Genomic DNA, 25,018 nt, shown 5'->3' with positions numbered 1-25,018 from the left:
ATAAATGAAAAATGCATTGTATTCTACGCTTCACCTATACGTGGTTAAAATATGAAACTGTTTACCTACATTTGAAGTATAAATATCAGTTAATTAACATTGAAATAAATTTAATATAACAAATCTCCATTTTCATTAAAATTTTTAAAGCGATGTCGACGCAAAATGTGTTGGGTAAATCTGGGTGGCCCTTGAGATGTCATGCAGAAATTCGAAATCGTTTCGGATTGCTTTTTTATTCCTCAAATTTGTAATACCTATTCCTTCATTTATATTTTCAAAGTATTTGATTAGCTTGAAATAAAATAAAATCATTTATTGACGGACAACAGTGGCCTAGAAAAATTTTCCAAATATCAAATAGCCAAAATTGACATTCTTATATAAATAATTAATTAATGAGACATGGGTTGCAGAAGACCTTTTTCATTATTTTATGGTAACAAAAGTATGCTATAGAGAATTCAATACATTTAAATAACATATACGCTGCGTGGTTAAAATGCTAAATCACATATCAGTGTGACATAAAGCTACAATGATACTTAGTGGATTTGAACGCTTTCTGCTACTCCTTCGGCAGACCTTTCTGTAATTATTACCTTTGATTTATTAAAAAAGCACCTTACACTCAATGAAGCATCACTCTAGTGAATAGTTTTGACTTCAGCGTTTTCATAAGCTCTGAATTTTTATCAGCCGGCGTTTGTCAATTTAATCAAAACATTACGATAAATATATGTGTAGGTCCACCCCCTGGACTAAATTTCTCTTGTTAACGACTTCAATCAACGATAAAATTAATTTCAGACGTGTATTGAAACGACCAGTTGGGGGATAGTGATGAGTTCTCCAAAGAATCGAGAGGGTTTGTTTGTTTGAGAAGTGAGAGAAGCGGTGAAAATATGACGGGACGTAATCGTTGGCCACCATAAAGTTTTCGTTCCCATCCAACTCGACTGCGGGGGCAAATCACACTCCTCCAAGGCAATCTCCTCCCATTTCCAACCGACCCCGCGTTTACTCGCGGAAATGAGCCTCATTCTGTCCTAGCCCACCACCCCCCCCATTCCTCCCCCATCCCCTCCGACGATTCTGCGGTAACTGCTTCACGTAAAGTTTGTGGCACGGGCGAACGCCGGCCTCTATCTCCCTCTCCTGCCTAGAACCTCCTTGAAATTCCCGCAGGTACCCTTTTCACGATGCCTCTCTGATTCTCTAGGTCGTTGATCCTAAGGTGGTGAAGGGGTGCATCTGAATCTAATGACCTTCAGGCAGTAGCCAGGACTTATACTTGTAGTTTTTTTTAGTAATTTAATGTGTTTTAATAAAAAATGTAAATTTCAGTATTACAATTTTGCTTCTACGTAATACTGCGTGCTGCAATTTAAACCGAAGCTTTACAAGACATATATTTTTATAAGGACCTTTCGATCCCATCCAACTCTACTGCGGGATCAAATCACACTTCTCCAAAAATCACACGTATCTTGGTCTCTGCTTGTTAGGCCACTATGTTCCCTAAATGTTTTGAAAATGGCTACAGAAAAGGTTTATCGTTTTTCATGGCTATGAAAAACTATAGTTTAGAACGATAATTTAAAAATCATTTCGAAAAAACAGCTCGATTAAGGGGTGAAATTGCTATACCATTTGTATGTACACTCATTTGATGACTACAAGAACAGATGTACAAAAATATTCGCTCCAAATGGCCTTGGTAATAATGTTTTCGCAATAGTAGTGTTCAGCAACCTCTCTGAAATCGGTGCATCTGCTTAAGCAGGCAATTTTCAAAAATATTTGAGAAATACGTGCTCATTTAGGTGGTTGCATACAGGTGGACCCAGTCCGTCTCGTAGAAGCTGGATATATGATGCCAATTCGGGAGCTTTTTAATTGATATTCAAGCATGTTCGCAGCCCTAGTTCGAGCACATAGCGATATATTATCAACTTTTTCGAGGAATAGCTCTGAAAAGTTATAAAATCGATCGGTTAAATGATCTCGAATTTGTTTTTGGCTCACAGCTGTAGTTAAAGTTCAATTCCCAATAAAATTCACACCTCTCTGCCACTTTGACGAGAGTGGCGATTTAAATCAAAGCAGTTTTAATGCGTGGTAGGTGGTTCTTTAGGTCGTTGATCCTGCATCAAATTGTTATGATACCTGTTACCACCTGATAGGTGCATCCAATTCTAAGGATCATCTTGCAGTAGATAGGAGTTATTAATATAGTTTTTCATAAATTAAAGCTGATCTCTGAAAAAACTATGCAAATTTCAATATTAAAATTTGAATTTGAACCTTTCATCGTGCATAATATTTTATAATATAACGTAAATTGAATGACTGGCTGTATCCTAGTCTGTAATACTCGTGGTCATATTACCGACTCAGTGATTCAACCCCTTACAGTTCAACAACTTTACGCCGGCCTCGGTGGCGTCAGGGTAAAGTCCCCTACCGCTAACCTAGATGTTGCGGGTTCGAATCCAGTCTGGGTGGTTTGACCACCATCCAGGGAATGGATGTATGTGATTTTGAAACAAGTTAATCGTAAGAGAGGACATTCTAGTTTAAATTCAATTGTGAAATAAAGACGACATTATTATTATTATCCTTTATTACACAAGATTTACTTGGAGGTCTGCCAGTCTCGGGCCTTGCCAAGACGCTGCCTCAAGTTACAATTCATTTAAAAACAATCTAACTGTTCTACATGTATCCAGTATTACAGATTTTTGAATGTTATATATTGTGTTTCTTTTAATTTTTAATTGCTCAATTCCAAAATTGAGTGATGAATGTATTATTCCTGTTGATGATATTACTATGGGGATGATAGTGACCACGTCCTGTTACCAGATAGTTTTTATTTGTCTTGCGAGGTCTTGATATTTTTGTTTCTTTTCCTCGTATTTCTTCTTAAGGTTGTGGTCAGCCGGAACTGCTATTTCAATTATAAAGGTCTGCTTTTTTTTTGTCCAGATTATGTCCCGTCTGTTATGCTGAACAGGTTTGTCTGTGTAAATTGTGTTGTCACACTATTACTATTATTATTATTACCGAATACATTTTCTGGAATCGGCAGTTGGTATCCCTACAACTTCGTTGGAAGGTCGACGGAACAAGCTGCAGTCTTCTACGTTATTGGTGTCTTCTACGCCCTTTTTTTCTTCAGTTACTCGATTGTAATTGGTCTAACATCTAATTGACTTTCCTCAATACAATCGGAAATTTCACCTTCTCTGAGGAGATTTGCTCACCGGTGACGTCACAAGCGGCCGTTTACTCTGGCGAAGCTTCTCTGCCCAAATAGTGCCTCTGCGTAACACGTGATTTTAGTTGAAACCAAAGTCTTCTCAAGCGATTTTAACCCGGGGCTTTTCGATCACTCGCCTGTCGCCATATAAGGCATACATCGTCGGACATAAGGCCACAATGCTCTCCAAAATTTATGAAAATTGATTTTAAAAAGGCATATAGTTTCTCACGACTGCGTAAAGGTATAGATTAGAACTGTAATTTTAATATCTTTTTGATAAAAAACTAGAATAATATTAAGAATATTATAATATATCGGTACTATTACACACATACGCAAATATTAGTTCCGATTGTTTTTGGCAATGATTTTTCAGCGTCAGCAACGGTTAGCAACCTATCCGAAAATAACGATTATGGGTACCTTACAGGCAGAATTATTTATGAAACGCAGCAGAAATATTTGTGGAAGAGCCTTGAAGAAGCTAGGATACGTCAGGCGTGTTGGAGGAAGATTTTTGGATGGAAAACTAAAAGATAGGTGCTGTTCCGCAATCGTTTGGACACATATAGAAAGTAAAGCGAATAAATGGGATCTGGAGCATAAAGACTTGAACGTGAACCTAATAAATTAGATAGGAATGCTACAAAATTCGTCTAAAATTACAACAGGCGTCCCATAGACTTTAAATGAGTTAGGCAGGAAGCTGGAAGTTACGCGATAGTCTTAGATGCTTGAGCAATGAAGAATAGATATATTTTAGAGAAAATCCTGTAATGACTTCATTATATTTCTAGATTCGTCAGCAATGAATAAGTAAGGGAGATATCTCCCAAGCGGATAGGTGCAGGAATTGACTGTTTCCCCAAACAATAACGGATTTGAATGTATGCCAGGCGGAACTTCATAAGCGTATTTCATATTTTTTTTGCTAAGGGCTGGTGTTCTAACATCCTCCCACATGCCTATTGAGGAAGCCTGCGGGGTAGTATGTAGATGAGGGCAAATACAAAATATCGTTGCGTGGTCTCGCATATAGTCTCGCTACGTAGTACCGATATATCTGGGGGTATTGTGCCGCTTAGCAAAGACTAAAGCCGTAATTGCGACCGTGCACTTGCACCATGAAGCTCGATACAAGCCTGGCGTGGAGTCTCCAAACCGTTCTTCCCTTTAGTCTCGTCTCACGGACTGCCAACGACGAAGGGGTCTTCCCATGCGGGCACGCGATTAGCACGACTCAATTTGCAACAGTTCTCTCTCTCCCTCCCTCGCGGAGAGAAGTGAGACGCACTCAGTGCTACGTGGATTGAATGGCGTTATTAGCGCGAGCAAAACGCTTTTCCCCGTGCGGAGAAGGGGAGGCATGGGATCATTGAAAATAACTACCCCGTGGTCGGTGCTGGGGAAAAAGGGTGGACGAAAAGACATCATTGTTCGGGCACGCGATTCACATCCAAGCCCATTGACGCGACACGTTTCAACCCCTCCACCGCGCCACGATGCGAGCGTCTTGGACACTATAAAAAAGTGACTATCGATCGCTTCAGAAATGCATTATAAACGGTATCACCTTCTATACCTTTCTACATCTCTCTTTTCCACTCTGTATCTCTCTCTGCTGCGGATCATTTTCGTAATCACGTGCCCACCGCGGTGGTGCAGGGAATAGTAAATGGCCGAGACGAGTTGATTCGGTCGACCGAGCTCAAGCCGCACATACATACAGACATGCATGTATAGGGAACATTCTATCGGTCGATACGGTTTCATTACTCAAGGTTCTTGTATATATGCATAACGAGGGATCCTGGATATTCATATTTTTTGCGAGTTCTCGTTAAAATGCTATTAGATGCGAGGCATGCAACGAGAACGGCCGTTTTGGGATTGTTCGGTGAACAACCAGTCCCCAACGGGCTCAATACTTGCTTAAAAATATCTTTTGTCAATAATGATAAATGCGTTTCTCTCATTGCTTCGAGAGAGTATTTCTCATCAATATGATATCCAGATGCCCTATTTTCCTGACCTTAAATTCGTCAAAATATTGCAAAACATATTATAATGCTTATTATTTACTCAATTTACTCTACAGAAAAATGGAGTTATATTTTAAAATAGTATTTATAACATTCATGGATTCCACCTTCGATCACTTAAAGGTTTTATTATACTTTATTTTTATTTTTCTGCCTTGGATTTCGTGATTCGAATATTTAGCGTTAGAATTCATTAATCAACTTATACTTACTTTATTTTTCTTTTATTCTCAAACCACCGAATACAACTCATTTTGACCATTTTACATCGGGGTATTCAACAAATTTAACAAGTAAATGGTCACGAACAACCATACCCTGGACAGATGAAATCTACCCAGGCAGGACTCGAACCCGTGACCTCTGGTTTAGCAGGCGAGGTCGATATCCCGCCGCCACCGAGGCCGGCGACTTACCAATTAGCACTTAGTTTAAAGGTGGAGTGAATTACTAAAAGTAAAATTTTACGCAAGTGTAATATTTATTACAGCCTTCTCTCATAAAAACCTAAATTGATTGAGGAACTAAATGGCTACTTGTTGTGATATCTTGTTCGATATTCATAGCTGCCTATTTGTTCAATAATCTAAATTTACCTATTCACCGGAATTGCTCCTGGATATATACTTTACGTAAATTTCTTGCATGTTATGTAGTTTTTATAAGTTATTTGCGTTTCAAGGTTCTGATTATCCGCAAGTTTTATGATAAAAAGTGCCATTTCGGTGGTCAAAAAAGTAAAATTTAAAAGGACTGAAGAGAAAGCTTTTTGCGCAAACCACATTTTCAAACGATGCGTTCAGTACAATACTCAGAAATAACAAATTTGGATATGTATGCATGATTATCAATTATAATGTGAGGACGTAGTGACTGAGAAAAAATAGTTTAATGTATTCCTCCAGTCCTGAGATAACTTTTTCATAGGACATACTTAGGTACCCTGATGAACTCCAAAAACTCAGTATGCTCTCATAAAGGAGAAATAAGTCTTCGTGCGATGGGAAGCCTTTTCTACTTGAACTTTCTCTACAAAGAAAACATTTCTGCAACTCTTGATAATTTTTTTAACGGTTTTTCGTTAACATTTGAAGCTGCCTTTATTTGTAGCCATACTTCTATTAAGACAAGGAATATTTTTTAAATCGTGTCATAAAGAAACTATTAGTATCAACGTCATATATTATTCGTTTCCTAAAAAACTACAAAATCGCACGGAATATATTTAATTGCAAAAAGTTGAGCAAATATTTCAGTACGTGAGTTTTTAATTGACACTTACGTTTCGTGGATAGAATCCATTTCAGGCTCTAAACTTTTTCAATTAATACTTGTGTTCCTCTTAGAAATTAATTAAAGATATTCCACGTTTTTCAAATAGAGGGTTTTACCTGGAACTAGGAAATTAATTACACTTCAAAATTTGAACAGCTTCATTCGTTCCGTCTTATATTTAAGCAAAAAATGGAAACCTTCCTGTAACATTATTAAAATTTTCTCTCAAAGCGCTGTGTCCATGTCCTTTTTATTTTTTTCGATAAATTTCGATTATCGGCTATTTCTACCCCAGAAACATGACACACATCATAAAGTGTAGCCGTCTGGAAGGGAACCTGCATAACGTATAAATCAAGAATTCTAGTAAGTCCTAATTAGGGCCTCTACAAATTTACCTTGCTGCCGTAAAATATAAATGAGAATAAGACTCTCCCATGAGAATTGGTGATCATGATACTTTGCCAAAGTTTAAACTGCGTTTAAATGAGCATTGCGACGAAAATATTCGTGATTACCCCAAATTTAATTTTAATCCCGATATGGGTGTTTCCCAGGAGCTTGAAGAGAAGGCAATCATCTGGATTGCATGCGAACTAATTTAAAAAAATATTCCATAAAAATTAAACTGCGGAAAGTTTGTGTTCACAAATATTTGCGTGTAAATGAAAAAGGGACAGAATGAAGCACACCCACCCTGGTAGTTTCATTATCTTTCAATCCCAAAGGTATGAGGTGTATTTTTGGCAAACATTCTGTGAAAATGTACATAAAATGTGAATCATTCGGTGATTTATGGGGAGTGAACATTTTCGCAATCTACTTTGTATGAAATGAAGTTTTTAATTAGTTCATTTGATTGTGGCAAACATGTAGCCCAACGCTGTTGTTTTGAGTGCATATAATGCTGGAAAATTATGAGAACAATATATAAATAACAAAGGCAAAAATTAACAGTTTTTGCGCAAATCCTGAAACTACAGATCAGTGGGCTGTAGTGGGGAGGAGTCACTCTCTCATTGACTGGGAGTTTAAGCTTCCGTATACATAATTTATATGGCTTGAGGAAGTATTTGGTCCGATATTACATATGGATAATACTTGTGTTCAAATGAGTTGAACGTGAAAAATTAATGTGACGGTAAGCCAACAATATTTATTACCACAGACAGATAGTTTGAGAATTGGGGGAAGGAATATATGACTCGTTGGCTCACAGCTCAATGAAAGATTAATATTTGGTCCATCGTACTACCCTGCTCTTATACTATCCTTTTCGATCATCATTCGACTGCTGTGCAATGCTGTAACGTAGTCTTAACTCGGAAATATGTTCAATTTTTAACAGATAGCATCCAACTTATAGCAAAGGGTCAGGTGGCTTTGCGGAATTTGGGGATGGGATGTATCACTCGTTGTTTGACAGTAAATGAATTCTTACATTTTATTTCATTGAATTTCTCTACCATTCTAATCTTCTTTTACACCTTCATTCGAACGCTGCGCATCGAAATCGTTACTCGGAAATAAGAACAAGTTTTAGCAGGTAGCAACCAACAAAGATAGCAAATATCAAATCAGATAATATAGCATTAATAGCAGATAGTTAAGGGTCAGAAGGTTTAATGAAATTGGGGATGAAATATATCACTCGTTGATTGGCAGTTGACGAAAGCTTACTTTTTATTTCATCATACTACGCCACCCTTTTACAATCCTTTTCAACGTTCATTCTGCGCTTGGTAATCCTTACTCAGAAATAAGTCCAATTTTTTAAGGCCCCTCTTAAGCGAGTGAATGCGGTAAGGGGGTGAAGTCATTTCATTGCAAAACTCATTCCATTACACAACCACCCTTGCGGTCAATTAACCTAATTCCTCGCTCTGCCCCTCCTCCTGAACTGTGGCGATGGGGAACCCGTTCCCTCCCTTTCCAACCCTGCAGCCTTATATCCCATCTCCTTCAACTCACTTCCTCCCTACGGCGCCTGCGCTAGTATTTCTGCGGCGTGGGCAAAATTTAATGTAAGTTAACTCCATTCAATCAAACTAGCGCGGCGTTTTCTCTATCGCAAAAATTTGCACCCCTCTAAGAGGAAATCTGGTAACGCTTGACGTTCTCTGGAGAACTTACTTAAGTGACTGAATCATAGTCTCAACTTCGTTCCTTGAATATTTTTCGTCATCATTTATTAGGCGTCTAAAATTATGCCGTCAAATGGTTTATTAAATGTTTCTCACCTTTTATATTTTGTGGATCTTGCTTAAATTCCAGGGATTGTCCTCAATTAGGGACTCAAGAATAGAGTCGGTTCCTCAGACAAGAAAATGCAAATCATCTACAGAATTCAATGCTTGGAAAGGAAAGATAAGTTAAATCGAAAAAATAGCTGCCTTAATTTACCCGTTCGTTCGTAAGCTAAATTAAAATGCGAACTTAACGGGCTATTTTTCAAACTTTGCCGTAGTTAAAAACTTAACATAGTTAAGAACTAACAAATCTTTCTCTAAACCAACAAAAATCCATGTCCAAATAGCAGAGAGGACGAGATAAATATGCATTTTGGATTTCATTCATCGACAAGGACAAACCGTGCGAAAAATAGCTTGCTGCGGTCGATTTCCGTGGATTCCATTCATTGTTAGGGTAATTTACTGTAGAAAACCATTGTAGTTTCATATGTATATCACTATGCTCCCCAATTCCAATGATACATTTAACATATCTGAAGTTGGTGCCTTGAACGAAAGCTGTTAGCGCGTTTGTTATTCGTGAGTAATTTATGGGAATGCAGGTGCTATCCTCTTCAAAAGTTATTACATTGCCTTGTAATTGTGACTTTTGTTATTAAATCCCTTTACTTTGCTCACTCTCATGATCATTCCATCGATCTTGTGTGAATACTGTGTACTATATCTTACTTCATAAACAATTAGAAAAGTTATCTTTTCTATTTTATTAATATGACCTTTTCATTTTGACCTATTTTTAATCTATGTTGTTTTTCCCTCTTGCTTCCTAGAAGGTATTAGCTAACTAAAAATGTTATTTAATGGAATTGCGATGAGTTCGAGTGAGGCCATGAACGTGACTAATAAATAACTAAGTACTTCAAAGAAATACGTCATCAACACAAAACTTATGACCAATCTATTAATATTTAGACAATAAAAGAGCAACGTACTACCGTTTTTATGATTTTTTCAGTTTTGCTTCTAATTAATAATAGATATTTAGATTAAATTACATTATGTTGGTGCATTACCTGTAGACGAAATTTATTCTAAAGAGGGACTATTCCATTTGCTATTTCTATTATTATTTTAATTTTCGAGGGCAACGTACGCTTATTTCATTATTTTTGGTCATTTTTACTCTAAATTATTCAAAATTTATATTTAAATTTACATAAAAGCATTTATATTTTACTAAATCTGGTCCATACTTTATATTAAGACGGAATTAATTTTGAAGGCGACTCTTTCTGTTGCTATTTATTTCTACTAGTGAGCATGCATTTCGGCTAATCCTTTGAGTGCCCAGGATAGGGTTTAGACTGAAGTTTGTTCCACGTGCAAGAAGCACCAGGGAGACTTGATTAATATCCTTAAGAAGACGTATCGCCCCGTCTAAGGCGCGTTGAATGTTCTCCTTTTCGCTCGGAGTTGCAGCTACAAAGCAAGAGATCCGACGACAATTACTCAAGTTCAATTTTCCGCACCTCCCCTTTAACCCAAATTGAAACACGTGGTATCGCCTGGTAACTATAGAATACTCGTACCTTGCATTTGTCTGCTGATAACGCAAAACACAAAGCAATTCATTTTTGAAATGAAATACTCCACAGAGTACATTTTTTCTCACATCCGCGTCAGGTACAGGTGTTCCCACATTCTTTTTCCTCGTTATACTTCAGTGTTTTTGCAAGTCTTTAATCCTTTATAACATATTAATACTGCATGGTGATTTAGAAGTACAAAAACTGGAGCTATTTACAGCGAATTTACTCGACGAGACATAAATAAATTGTCCATACTCAGGATAATTCAAATGCTTCTTTTTCACCCTGAGTTATGCTTCAATGATAGTAGTCCTGCTTTGCGATAGTTTTGCCATTAATATAATGAATTGTATTCTTTTCCCCCCATATTTTTATGTAAAAGAAAGGTATTCGGGATGATGGTCTCAGCACTATATAGTGAAAAACAAATGGAAAATGCGCAAGGAAAAGACATTTCGTGTGGAGATGATAACAGTAGTGGGAAATTAGATTGCGTTTGTTAATTTGATACAAACCATAATTTTGTGTTTTGGTTTGCAGAAAAAAATTTCGTCACAAATTCTAATATGGTACTAAAATTGAGATTGTATCTGTTTTCTAACAGGTACTGGTAGTTTTAATAAATATATCAACAGTGTTGATTGAGTAAATAAAGAGTATATTCAGTTAAAAAAAACCATTCATGTGATTGCTCATTCCTAGTATACCCTAACAGAGGTGTATTTATTCCCTTCGTAGAACTTGATGAGAAGGTGTTTTTTGCATTCAAATTTGAAAAACTTAACATGAGAATGATTTCGTTGTATTTAATGCATATCGTCGTGACAACTTTTTATGGAATTTATCGCTAAAATCTTCTTTCTCTCGGAGTGATGCAGCCAGGATTTTCAAATGGGGAGGTTAACCGTAGTTTTCGGGGCGCTGGGGACTGAATTAAGACCGGGGACTGGGAGTAAATTGAGGTTATCTTACTAGTTTTTGGCGCCCCTGTTATAGGCACAAGGAGGTGGGGTTGTAACCCAGAAAATTCCCCCTCCGTGGCTACGCCACTATTCTCCCGACGGGCTCGCATGTCATATATTCACGACTGACGAAATCATGATTATGAATGCGTATGAATGCGCGAAGACTTACAAAGAGAGCGCAATAGATCTGATGCGATAGATTTGCAAGCAGGCTAAAATTTGGCTGGAGAGTTCATGCATGTATTGATGAGATAATGAAAGACAACAATTTATTATTTCATTTTTTAAACTACTAATTGCATATAGTGTGGTTTCGAATATTCCAGATTAGTTATGTTTACTTGTAGAAATTATTTACGCCTACCGTGGATTGTATTCATGGATCTTAGCGTTTTATATTAACAGAGACGTCGTAATTTATATAATCAAGTAAGATTTCACTGGAGAAGCTCGTGAAGCAGATATTAATATTTGAAATTGCTAATGGAATTTGACGACTGCAATTAGAAATGTTTCCGAAGTTGCTGGGCTCGTAAGCTACGTATTATTTTAAGATAGCCCGACCAATGATTGAAAATCCAATTGCACACTCTGTTGAAAATAAGAAGACGAACGAAATGAGTTCTGCGTCATTTTGACTTTGCCAAGAAAAAAAAACCTTGAGCTTCTCGCTGCTCAGCTTCCCTATCCATTAGCTCCCTAAGGCTATCGAAACACGAAGCATATTATGCTCCGTGATAATAGGATATTTCCACCTCCCCCTTCTAAAGGGCGTTTTACACGGTACACGGAATTGCGCAGGTTAGAGCTGCATTAATTTTTAAAATTGCGTGGAATTGCGCGAATGCATGAACGAAATTAGAACAGGGGCTATTTTGCCGTCTCGCATCCACGCATTCTCGCATGTGTTCTAGCAATTCACCGCTTTACACGACGCAATTTTGATTGCGCCTTCACACGCACGTCAGACTGCGCAATTTCGTGTACCGTGTAAAACGGCCTTAAGAGGAAAGGACAAACGTACACAACGCTACACCTCTTGTTTACTTCATGGTTTGTCCTTGGAGGGTTTAGGAAGCGTAACTTTCACGAAGCTAACTTCATCGAGCCACTCACAGACTTTTTTAACAACCAGTCATTTATAAATCAAGGTGAATTATCGGGGTATTATTCCATCTATAGTGGAATACCGTTGCAAAGCTTTCAACAAATTGAGCAGATTGCATTAGTTGAGGTGCTCAGGAGGGCGATATTTTATTTGTGTTTGACAGCTTTTTAATGTTTAAAAATCATAAAAGTATAATAAAAGCTCTTTGTTGATCAATATAACCAGTGACGTCATGGCAAAATTATCAGTGCCGGAACGCGTTTTCCTTATCTTTTTTTACAAGCGAAATACTACCCTGCGTATTTCAATTATTTCAGCAGATATAAAGCAAACAAATCTAAAAATATTTTTATTCTGGTTACAAATTATATTAGAAATGTTGAGGCACAAAAATTAATAAAAGTTTCATTTGAGTATTATATCTTTTCTTAATCAGTGCCGGAACGGCGCTCGGCACCATGACACCTCTGAATATAACATGTAAGTCTATAGTACAGTCATGGAAGTTCAATTGTTGCGCTCAAACTCTCTCGCAAAACTCTCATTTTGGGCATATAACTTGGCTCGTTTGAATATCCATTTTTGAGTGTCCTATTCAATCAGTGTTCGTTTAGCTCACATTACAGTCCGCCGCACATTATCCGCCCTCTGTATCTCCATTCGCCCATCTCCCCTCCGTGTGAGAATGAGAGAAACGTGGTCAACACGGGCAAATGCGTATCATCGGATGACGCGCCTCTTTCTCAGTTCATTTGCCGTGTCGGGAGGTGGCGTAGCGGCCAACTAGACCATCCGTCCGATGCCAGTCCGGTAACCTATGCCAGTTCGCGGACGTTTCAACGGGAGTGAGAACTTTTGGAGGCAGGTTCCAGTTTAAGTCGGAGTTTTTTGTGTAAAAGAAGAGTCGTGAAATGGTTTTCCGTTATTCAGTGCTAGATATAAGGTTGATGAAGAGAATATAGCTTAGGTAATCTGTGAACGTGTGTTGGAACCTGTGTAAATGACAGTATTCAGCCAACCTCTCGTATTGCTACTGAAGAGGCATCGTAGCTGATCGTGGAATCCTACTCTGCCCTTGTCAAGGTACCGTTTAATTTCAGAGATTTTCCGAGATTCCGAGAAGATTCCTGAAAAGAGGTTTCCGAACCGGAGGACTGATCGCATGTCGACTGCCGTCCCTACTCAAGGTAATGCTGTATTGCCACTGTAACACAATCGTTTATCATGGCTGCAGTGGTAATTTACGTTTTTTATGTTGTCTTGAATGTCCTTTTGTGTTTTTCTGGCCACGTATTCTGCGTCAATATTCTGTGATACGGTTCTTAGGAGACAACAAGACGCTTTTTGTGAAATAACTGTATGCTGCGGTTGAATTGGTTTTTTGAGAGTTTCGGTGAGATTGGAATTCTTGAATTTCTTCATATGAGTTAATGCCATGACCTTGCTATCTTTCACTCGACAGTTGATATGGTTTTCGGTCGAGAGATAAAACCCCTCAAAACCTTGAGTGTACCTAGTGTATCTTCTGTGTTTAGCTATTATCAACTCCTGATTGCGTACTTAAATGCTGTACTGATTCCCACCGTTTTCTAAAGCGAAGACCAGGAAGCTCGTATAGTGTGTAATTTGCCCTTTACGTTGCCGCTTATTTCTAAATGAGTTTAAGACTTTCAGCCTTTAATCAATTTCTATTGCAATATCAAACAATACTGAATTTTGACTATGATATACTCGTCATCAGCAAGGAAATTCTGCATTGCTATAGTTCTTCTGCTATCCCCCTTGAAAACTCTTCACTTTAATCTTTTCGCAGAAGATTTCATGATTTTACGACCTCATGTCACGCCTGTCACCTAACCTCTGCCACTTTTTGGTCTTATGCATAGGTCTTGTGTAGTTTGTTGATTAAATTTCCGTGATACTTCTACAACTGATGATAAGTGGGTTGCAAATTACGCGTATTTTTTATCTTAAACTAATGAGGGAATGGCTGAATAAGATTTCCTACTTCGCTATAAATTACCTTTCCATTAAATGAATTGTTTTACTGAAATACGATTCTGAATGTGAATGATCATTTTACTCCACTGATATAAAATGCTTGTTTTCGGCGTGTGGTAGGAATGCAGATTTTTAAGAGCGATTGCTCTCTGTAATTTTTACGCCCACTTCTTTATTTCTTTCTTTCTATTTTTATCACCATTTACCTACCATTAGGTATAGCAAAACTGGCCCTTCCAAGCCTGTCCTTTTGTTAGATTTAAATATTTCGTACTTAAGTAAATTGCACTTAAGCGCACTTATGGGAATATTTGTCGCTTAAGTGCAATTTTATGTCGTCTTTTTCACTTCTATCCTCATCTAAATACGTTTTACGCATCCTTAGTATGTGATAGAAATATTCAATACTCCACATGGTCCTAAGAAGAGAGACACATTTGCATTATTTACTCTATTGGGAGCACTGCAAAAATATTATCCTACACCCAAAGTTCACTTAAGTATATTGCAATGGAGGTAAAAAAAAAATGAACCACAGTCACGGGAACATTAATAAAATTTTCCTCCGGAAGGTATCCCATAACGGAGGAGCTCCCAAGATTATTTACTATGCAAATTTTAATGTACATAAGCGTATCATTCACAGGACATTTATCATTCGCGTTATCGGCGCAGAAGAAGCTACGACAAAGTAATTCATGCAAGCCCTGAAAGAACTGCTGGAGTGTGGCATTTCATCCCTATGATGAATATCCTCGAATGGAATGATTTTTCAACATTTTCCCTCATATTGTGGGCAACTGAATATATGATTTTACCTTGAAACACATTGGGTTTATTTATCAATGCATGGATGAGTATTAGAGGATGAAAAAATCTTATATTGATGAAACTAGTTTATCCAGAAAGTGATATTTTGTTTTAAGAAAATCTAGGTTATGGGACAATCGTAATCATCATCTGTTTATCTAGCCATCCTTTTCTATGAATGGCTAAATTTAATGCTTTCTAGGAATGACGGCGTGATTTGTTTTCCGAATAAATGCTGGCGTTTTAAAAAAGGGAGATAAATGCCTTTTGATGCATTCCGTAAGGTACATATTTTGGTATATCCATGGGTTGATTAAAATCATTTAATTCAAAATTATAGCATTAATTATTTGGGGTAGTAAATAGTACCGTATTAGTATAGTTTGGAGCGAACGAAAAGTACCACCCAAAGTCCATGGTTCGAAACCCCGGTATTTTTTATGCTGAGGTTAGAGCTTAAGCTTTCGCTTTGCCAGAGTAAAGTACCGGATTGGACCCCTGCATCTTCAAGAATCGTCATCGAACTCGTGGTGACGATATAAGTTTCTCATCTAATAACCCAGAGGTTGGGGGTTCGAATCTCGCCTGGGCGGATTTTTTCCAGCAGCTTTGTTATGAGCGATTTTCCGTGAAGCCAATTTTATGAAAGGACACTAGACTCCTAAGTAAACTTCTTTAATAGGTATGAAATTGAAAACATATATGTATATCATCCTGAAGTTTTTTAAACTTTCGCGGTCCATATGCTGTCAATTGATAAAAGTTTTGGGTTAGCGCGCGGTTTGCGGCTTAAAATTAAGCGGTTTTCCCCTTTTCCAGGGACCTCCTCCAGACTAATGTGACATGAGACATTTGGTAATCGTCCTGTAAATGCCCCCGACAGAGAGGAAGAACGTTGACGAATTTTAAGCCACAAGACGCGGGTTTACCCAAAATGTTTATCAATTTACAAATTATCATATCGTATGCTTATGAAATCAATGGGGGTCTTTTTCATGACTGTCCTTCTAGGAACTCTCTGATCCTTAAACGAAAAATGCAATAGCAATGAACTTGCGAGTGCTTTGCATTAATTGCAAGAGTATTACCAGCGTCATAATATGCTTGCAGAAATACGGATCCAAAAGTTACGTCCATTTACATCTCCGCTAGAAAGAAACCGACCAAAATCCCGAGGCGGTAATTCTAATCATTAAACGAGTGCTTCAACTGCCCGAGACCGCAGTGTTCGCCATCCCTGTTCGACACTTGCGATATTTTTATTCACTTATATCTATGGTTTTATTTCCTTTTTTTTAAACCTGAGTTCATCAATCCAAATATAATCCCGCCGCACCGCCGGGGCTTTCGCCGTATTAAAATCGGCTTCACAGTTGCCAGGCGACAAGAGCGTTGCTTTTAAAGCGAGCCTTTAGTCATCCGTGAGGTGCTGGTTTACCTTTTTATTTTTCCACTCGTCCTTAGCGTATTATAATTTCTGTTACAATGATTCAATGGCAACAGACATCGTGTTTAAGGGAAAAGGCACAAAAGAGGTGTTTATACGTAAAATGTTTATGGAGTAGCTTAAAAGACTCATGGAGACGAAATATGTGTGCTCATTTTTACGAATTCGCGTTAGGAAATGCACACTTTTAACTCAAGCTAATGAATTAATTCACATTGAAACATGACGTACCTCTAGATGATTTCTTCAGCATAAATTTTGAACTTTTGCTGCTTCTTAAAATGATATTATAAAATGGAATTCTTCGTGTTTTAATAAAATGGTAACCGATTTTGTTTTCAGAAAAATTGGCTTTCGCCGAAGTCATAATTAAGTGGCAAGAGGTGGAATGATTTCTCAAATGAATTATTCTCGGACTGTATGACTTCTTGTTGTGAGTATTTAAGTTCGTGTCGCTGAAATTATCGAGTAAAATACTCAGGAATGTGCTATACACATGAATTCACTCATATTGACATGGGGACAGAGTAAATTTTATTTCAGCCTTCCCTCAAGCCCGTATGACACTTGCCAATTTATTGGCCAATCCATTGGATATTGGATTGTGTACCCACTGACACACGCCAATTTCTAGCCCAATCTCAGTTTCACAATATTGGGCACAATTTCTTGGCCAATCTACAATTTAGAACAGGTTCTATTTTCTCGAGGCCAATCTCCAATCAGAACTCAGTCTTGTCGACTCCTAGTGGCCAAAACTAGAAGCTCTTTGCAAAACATTTCACCTCGGAATTTTAATATCATATATAAAAACTTTACAAGCATAGCAACCCATGAAATAGCTCAAATAATTAATGTGTACTTTGAGAGAAAATAAATTCACAAACATCAACTGTCTAAAGTGGGTAATTCGGAAATAACATTTCGGATATTTAATGAATAAAAACGTCGTGATTCTCCTCGATAGCGTCTATATTTTGTTTATTTTACAATTATTAAACTATTTTTCATGATTTGAGCGCTAAAGTTTCGGGTTAAAGTCCCAATTGATGACACAATCTCTGTTTATTCGATGAACATATTCCAGCCAAAACGAGCCGCTAGGTACGTTATCTTGGCTCACCTATGAGATCACCATATTGCCTATCTCTCATCATTCAAGGAACTCACCCGAATGAAATTTCGAGCAATTCGAGAATATCTTTGCAGCCCCTCGAAATAGTTATTAAATTTACAATTATTATGCCACCTCCCATTCTGTAGCTCATTGGCAATTAACCTGCGTCTTGAGATGCTCTTTTGTCATTTTGTGTTATGTGGCGTTCTCTAGTGGGGCATTAGAACACTATAACGGCCAATATTGGTGTAAATATTGGTACGTGTCATACGATGCCTAAAGCCCAATATTTTAACCAATATTGCGCGCCGATATATTGGCCAATAAATTGGCAAGTGTCATACGGGCTTCAGAAGTTTCACCTTAGGAAGCCAGATGCTGAATAAGATGTACCATTCTCACAGCTCCAAAATCTATTTATTGCAACAATTGTATTGCATATTATAGCAATTATTTATGCGGCATTGGCATACATTAATGTTCCACCTAAAGTCATTCTATGAAAAATAAAATAAATGTCACAGTAATTATACTTACTTCTTCTTGTTTTATTGATCAAATGACAATTTTTTAACGATTTGATTGATTAAAGTTCACATATGATATCCATCTACACTGTAAAATATAAAAAAAATGCTATGCATTAAGAATAATTCTTCATGAAACTCATAGGTTATGGACCTAGCATATGAATGTAGCGATACGTTTTGGGGCTAATTCATTTGAAAGACCATGGCCTATATTCCTATCTACCAGCTTCATCATCAGTGATCGCTTAATGAGAATGCAGGGTAGAGCGTATCTGGTGTGGTGGTGTTTTCGATCTACGATAAGTCTAATTGCTCGAGTCATGGAACTCTCAAACCAATGCTGACCTTTCCGTAACTTCTTCTTTATGAGCTACCCTGGAGTTCAAAGAGACCTTTGGCGACACTAATGTTTTCTAGTCCGATTGGTCGGTACTAAGGAGTTGAAATGCCGCTTCCCACGTGATACCATGGCAAAGTTTAGTCCTCATTTGGAAGCTTGGGAAAATGTCAAGGCCGCCTTTACTAGTGGGAAGGTAGGCGCGCGGTGGCAAATAGGCTGACAACTCAGCCTGCCAGATGAGTTGTCAGCCTATTACGCAACTCCTGATATCGAGATTTTTTTTACCTTATCCCAAGGGTTTTCGGGATATATTTTGCCATTTTTTTAAATATGCGCAGAAATTAGCTTCACGACCAAATACAAATGCATCTAACATTAATGAACAACCAATGTGTTCATCATTGTATCTTAAAAATCTCTTCTTTCCTTGAACTTATGCATCATAAAATAATAATTGATAATATTAAATATATAGCCTGTTAATTAAGTACTATATTAAACCCAGTTGAGTTCATAAATTATGACAAAAAATCGATGGTTTCATATAAAAATGGGCACCTCGAAAAAAGCGAAATGTTTAAAACGTTTTCAAAGTTTTTTCATTTGAGATGAAAAATGTGTAATAAGCCTTTTTTCCTGAAATTTAGTGATGGGATTCTTCTGTTTCTTACCATTATTTTAATATTGCGATTAGGGTTTTTAATCTCGGGCCTTTCTGAATGGCCTACGAACTCGTATGTATGAAAATGTATTTTTCTATTTTTAAACAAAACTCTATTTTACATCGTTCATCTCCTCCTCCACGTACCTCACCCGAGGCCTCCCTTAGCCGTTCTTCTCTTCCACTTATTCTGCTACGATAATTATTGACAGACTATTGGGTTCCATGATGCTTTCTTTCTGAGATATTATTTCTGAGGTTTTCAGAGGATTGCCCATTATATTCCCAAGTGGGTTTTATAGTAAACCGATCATTTAGACGATAATAGGAGTTCGAAATAAATAAAACTTGTGGTTCTTCACGAAATACGAAGAGAAAAATCGACTAGTTGAAAGGGAACTGAGTATAACCACCAACATTCTAGACCCTGCATTGTTATTGATCACGTATAAGTAACACGAATGTCCCTGGGATGATACGGTGGTGTAGGTGTGATACGGAATTATAGCTGGAATGATACGGTACGGGATGCAATTGGCATCCAGGTAGGTGCGAAACGATGGTACATCGCCTTTCAAAGGAAGAAAAAGGCTGCGCGGAACGGGAGAAAGGGCCACAGAGCTCTTTTCTTGAATTCAATCTCGTGTTTCATTTAACTTGCTCTCGCACTCCCTCAAACCTTTGTTCAGCTCCACTTATTCTGCCGACGAATGAGAGGGGAAACCTTTGGTTACCTGTTTACCTTTCCCTAAAAAAGTTCGTCCAGACATCCTCTAAATTTTTTCTCTCCTCTACCGATCGGTAATGCTTACTGAAGGTCTGCACTCAATGGGCTGATGAGATTATGGGTTTTTATTATATTATCGGACTCAGTGGAAACCTGTTCACCTGTTCGTATGATGCTTGATTTTTTTTGGTTGCGTCACCATCCATCATCAATGCTATCCAAAGGAAGGACACATAGTGACGATGTAATCAAAAAGCTCCGGCCGTGAAAAGACTTCGTTTTCTTAATTTTTCCCGGTCCACAATGGCGGGCCCACCCGCTACATTCGTAGACATCGCCGTAAGTCTCGTGTGCATAGTGCGAAAGATAGTTGCTGAGGCTGGTGGCCTTGTGTTTCAGCGCGTTAGCAATTACCTAGTTTTTATTAAGTATTTTACCGATAATGCTAGCTTACCATAGAGTACTTGAAAAGTAGCCTAGCCTCCTTTCCTTCCTTCTTGAACTTACCTATTCAATTCACAATAAGGCCTACTCCCTTACAGTCCATCTGATAACCAATTCTCTTCCTGCATCCCCCTCCCTAACATTCTACCCTCTAACACTCTTTTCAATATTCCCTCTACGCTAAGTACTCCCTTCATCCACACCTTGTCTCTTCTCCGTATTCCCTTTCCTATTTAAACCTATAATAATGATAATGTAATTAACATATAATAATGTATGTATGTAACATTAGATACATATAATTTTAGCATTATTTGGTTTTATCAGCATTTTATATAGCTTATTAGAAGCATTTTCCCAAAATTGACCCAATATACATCTTTTGTTTCTTGGGAAACCTTAATACTGTTGTACCACCGTAATAATTTCAACTATGGCGTTTTTTTTTCATTGAATAGCAAACGTTACCTTGCACCAAATTACTTCAGATACTTTAATTTTTACAAGATATTTTTTGCCTAAATTAAAATTTGGCCGTCTTACACGAGAAAATACTATATCTCATCTGCGCCAGGTACTAGCCGCCCCTTTTTTTAATAATTCCACATCTCCGCTTTTGTCTATTTATCTGCTTCTGTTTTTCCATTATAAAGTACACATTATCTCGTGCCAATTTATGTTAGAAATTATTATTTGCTTAAATTCATCGTCCAAAAAAGAAGATGGACGTCTAACACGGGAATCCGTGGTACATGTGAATGTACTGTACTCGTTTGCGCTAAGATATCTGTGATATCCGGAACTGTCCGCTTCTTTTTTTTTAATTATTCCGCATCTCCTTGTCGCATGGCTGCCACTTGTATGCTCTTCCGTTCGTCGCAGTCCCTTTCTCTTCCGGCCTCTCGTGAATATTTTTTTCTCTGATGCTGTCCAACCTCAAGGCCACATCCGACCCTTGCTAGTGCCTTCTATCTCGTGCTGCTACTTCAAAGGCTGCATCGGGAGAAATCCCCTGCAATTGGATAGCTTCAAGCGGCCAATACCATGCATAGATAGATATACAATGTATTGGACTAGGGCATCCCCTGTTGACCCAAGTACTTTTTTTCGAAGTGAGAGCTAGTTTTTTTCACAAAAAATAGTAGTTAATGTAAAAATTCCAATGCAAGATCAGTGACGATCATATTCAATCCTTATATTTAATACAAATTTGGTTTTACACAATACTCCTATTTTATGCATACTAAAATAGTTGTTGCCATGTATTTTTATGCACTTTAATAAATGTTGTTTTATTCTTTTCGCACATTTTTACTAGGTACCTATTTAGATAAATAACTTAATTATTATGCCCCACGTCATGCATTCCGTTCTGTTATTCAATATTTATGGTAGGTACTTCGTTTTCTAAGACAAGTTACCGTTAAACTTTAAGCATTTCACGTCAGGTAAAAGGTTACAAAGTGCCATACGAGTTACGTCAGTCGTAAATTCTGCTTCGAAAGATGTATTGTAGTTACTCACGGTATGCCTTTTGTGAGAGCCCTAATCAACGATCTTTTCAGTGGTTGCTTCTCGTAGGTACTCATTTTTTCAGGGCAAAGATTCGTATGAAACTTCCCATTCTTCTCAGCTCGTAGGGATAACCCCAGGACGTCTGTTCGTCTTCCTGAAGGAAGCTACTAATTGGACCCTTATTCAAGATGAAGAGAGTTCTCGTTACCTTCGACCTGAGTGGACTGATTATAAACTTCCGGGTGTAATCTATACCTATTCTTGAAGGAAGTTAAGAAACTGTAGCAGTATTAGAATGCATTCAAGGACAAGGAATTAATGCTTAGTATGGCATTGGGCAACCGTCCACCTGAGATCTGGGAAGTCCATTCTGTTTCGTTTGAGAAGTATGACAATGATCATAATTATGTGGTTCTTTGAAATATTTTCCAGTACTGCAACGCCATTACCTCAATATCACGTGCTCCTAGCTCTTGGCTCACTTTTCATGTCTGTTAGGAATGAGTTACATAAGATTGCCTATAGCGTACAAAAATCACAAGGGCTAGAGGACTATTTTTTTAAATTATTAATCTTTCTGTGTAAGAAATCTCTGAGGCTGAGCATGAGTAGGTAATTTAAAAAAAATAATAACCATAAATTATAGCTACTGCTGCTATTCCCGTAACGCCAATGCATGATAGGTGCTGCCAGTATTTTAGTATATTATACTTAATTGCGGAAGTGCGCTAAGTCCCAAAGCAGAGTAAATTTAACCCGTCATGATATATATGGTTATTCAGGGATACATAGTTATTAACTTAAATATTGATATTTTTAACCTTCCCTTTCTTCTTTTCTCCTTCGATGACAGGTGATTCCCAAGTTATTTCTGGCTACCACATACATTCATTAGTTTCTACTTCGGTATGTATTTTGTGGTGGTAGTTTCAATAGCTGAGGCGTAAGTAATTATTGGATAAAAGCGACCAATTTTTATTCATTTTCCTTATGCAGTAAGAGATTGCTATAGGACCCTGCACGCTTTTTTATCAGACCTTGGGATATTAATTTTGTGATCAGGTTGGTTGGTACCTGCATTTTTTTTTTAATTTCTTTTCTGTAGGTACATCTTTCAGACCTTTTTCCACTTCCTCTTTGTAAACAAGGAAGCTATATCTATTTGTTATATTGCAATTTATTGTGAAAAATACCATTTCTCCGGTCAAAAATTTGGAAATTTCGATACTCCGATGGAATGCAACGCACAAAAAGACTAATTCGATGGAATAAAAACAAACCTATGTGTGTACATTTATGCTTTAATATTTATGTAGGTACAGCTTTGCATTGTCATAATTCACCTCCTGCCAAGCATATTTTAGATTGTGGAGTATTACTTATAGTGAGGCTAGTGATGATATTATTATATAGATCAGGGGCGGATCCAGGATTTCTTTCTGGGAGGGGCACAAGCAAGGCCGCATCCAGGATTTTGTTCAGGGGGGGCACAAGGATACCTCGTAATACAAAACGAACGCAATGATAATGGGACCATATTAAAAATCTAGCATATTTTTAAGGGTTTGGGGGGGGCACGTGCCCCCGTGCCCCCCCCCTGGATCCGCCTATGATATAGATATTATTTATAAGGCAGGTGACAACTTAAGAAATAATGTAATTATATGATGTGATACATGTTATTAACCAAAAAGGAAGTTAATTTTAGTTATCAAAATGCGTACTTTCTTCGGATATAATAGGATGCACGGCAGTGTACAGAATAATTCCGACCCCTTCTTATGAAACCTCTACAAGGTTTATAAAGTTATCAAAAAATTTTCACGTTGCAATAGTTTAGTATTATAAATATCGAACTCAAAACTTCGAGAATATTCCCCGAAAAGTGAACGTTGTTTTTGGCGAGTATTTTCGATACCTAGTGTAAGTACCAATCGTGTAGGGTATCGGGTTGGCTGCAGCGTTGATTTCCCACTCCGTGAACCTGGCTTCATGTCCCGGCGGTGGAAGTGATTTTTTAGGAACTGCCCGATCCCTGCGTAAGAGCGTCTTGGAAAGTCACTTCAAGCACAGCACTTAGTCCATCGCATGGGGTGTTACGCTGAGGTCCCCTCAGTGCCTTTCATCAAGAGCGGGCCAAAGTCGACGCCGGGTTTCTCTCCACTATTCCCTGATGAAATAAATGACATACGCTCTCGGTTGCCTCCTCCAAATACCATACCATCGTAATTGTGAAGTTCCACTATGATACGAAGGAGGATAGTATCAACTCGGAAGAGTAATCAAAGGTAGAGGAAATTAATAGTTTCATCAATAAATAAAATGCTTTGTTATTTTCCAGTTGGGTGCATTTCATTTGTTAGTTAGCGGTTTTATAGAATGAGGAATGATCAGGTGATAAATCCGGAAAGATAATAAATAATTTTGATTTAGTTTACATTCTGGTATATTCGTAGTTTAAGCATGATAAGCTGGCAAATACAAGGTGGGTCTCAGTATTAAAATCAATCCTAAGCACACCTTCATTTCTTTTCCTTTTGTGCTTGACGATGGTTGTGATACCCCATGTGCACATTTCGATTAATATAAAATGTTATAACACTTTGCAATATAAATTGATTTGTGGTATCTACCCACGCGAATAGATCCTGAGGATTGCCGTGTTAGTTATATGACTAGACGTGATGATTAAGCTAACCCGAAACGAAATCCAAACCTCATGAAAGTTTAAACGGTTCAATGGCCGAGGAGTAGGTAGTTATTTGTATGATAGCTTTAAGTATTTATTCAGTTTTCTGCCTATTTGTTTTTTTTAATTGACCTTGAGATAAAAATCGAATGGTAAGGTTTGATTTGCGACCAACTATATCTGTTTTCCGTCTGTACAAATTATAATCAGACCTCCTTTCTCTTCCTTTTTGGAATCGCTTAGGTTACCTCTACTAGTTTTATTACAATATATTGTGCAAAACACCCTTTTATAACTT

General features: G+C 37.6%; 1 protein-coding gene across 1 annotated transcript in view; it reads right to left on the bottom strand.

The window, feature by feature from the left end:
• Positions 1-25,018, bottom strand: part of LOC124160597 (acid sphingomyelinase-like phosphodiesterase 3b) — a 1,228,662-nt gene that overhangs the window by 1,161,041 nt on the left and 42,603 nt on the right. The window lies entirely within an intron of this gene.

The sequence above is a fragment of the Ischnura elegans genome, chromosome 6, assembly GCF_921293095.1.
Source record: "Ischnura elegans chromosome 6, ioIscEleg1.1, whole genome shotgun sequence".
NCBI classification, from domain to species: Eukaryota; Metazoa; Arthropoda; class Insecta; order Odonata; family Coenagrionidae; genus Ischnura; species Ischnura elegans.
The sequence above is the reverse complement of the archived record's forward strand: the minus strand, read 5'-3'. Positions and strand labels throughout refer to the sequence as shown.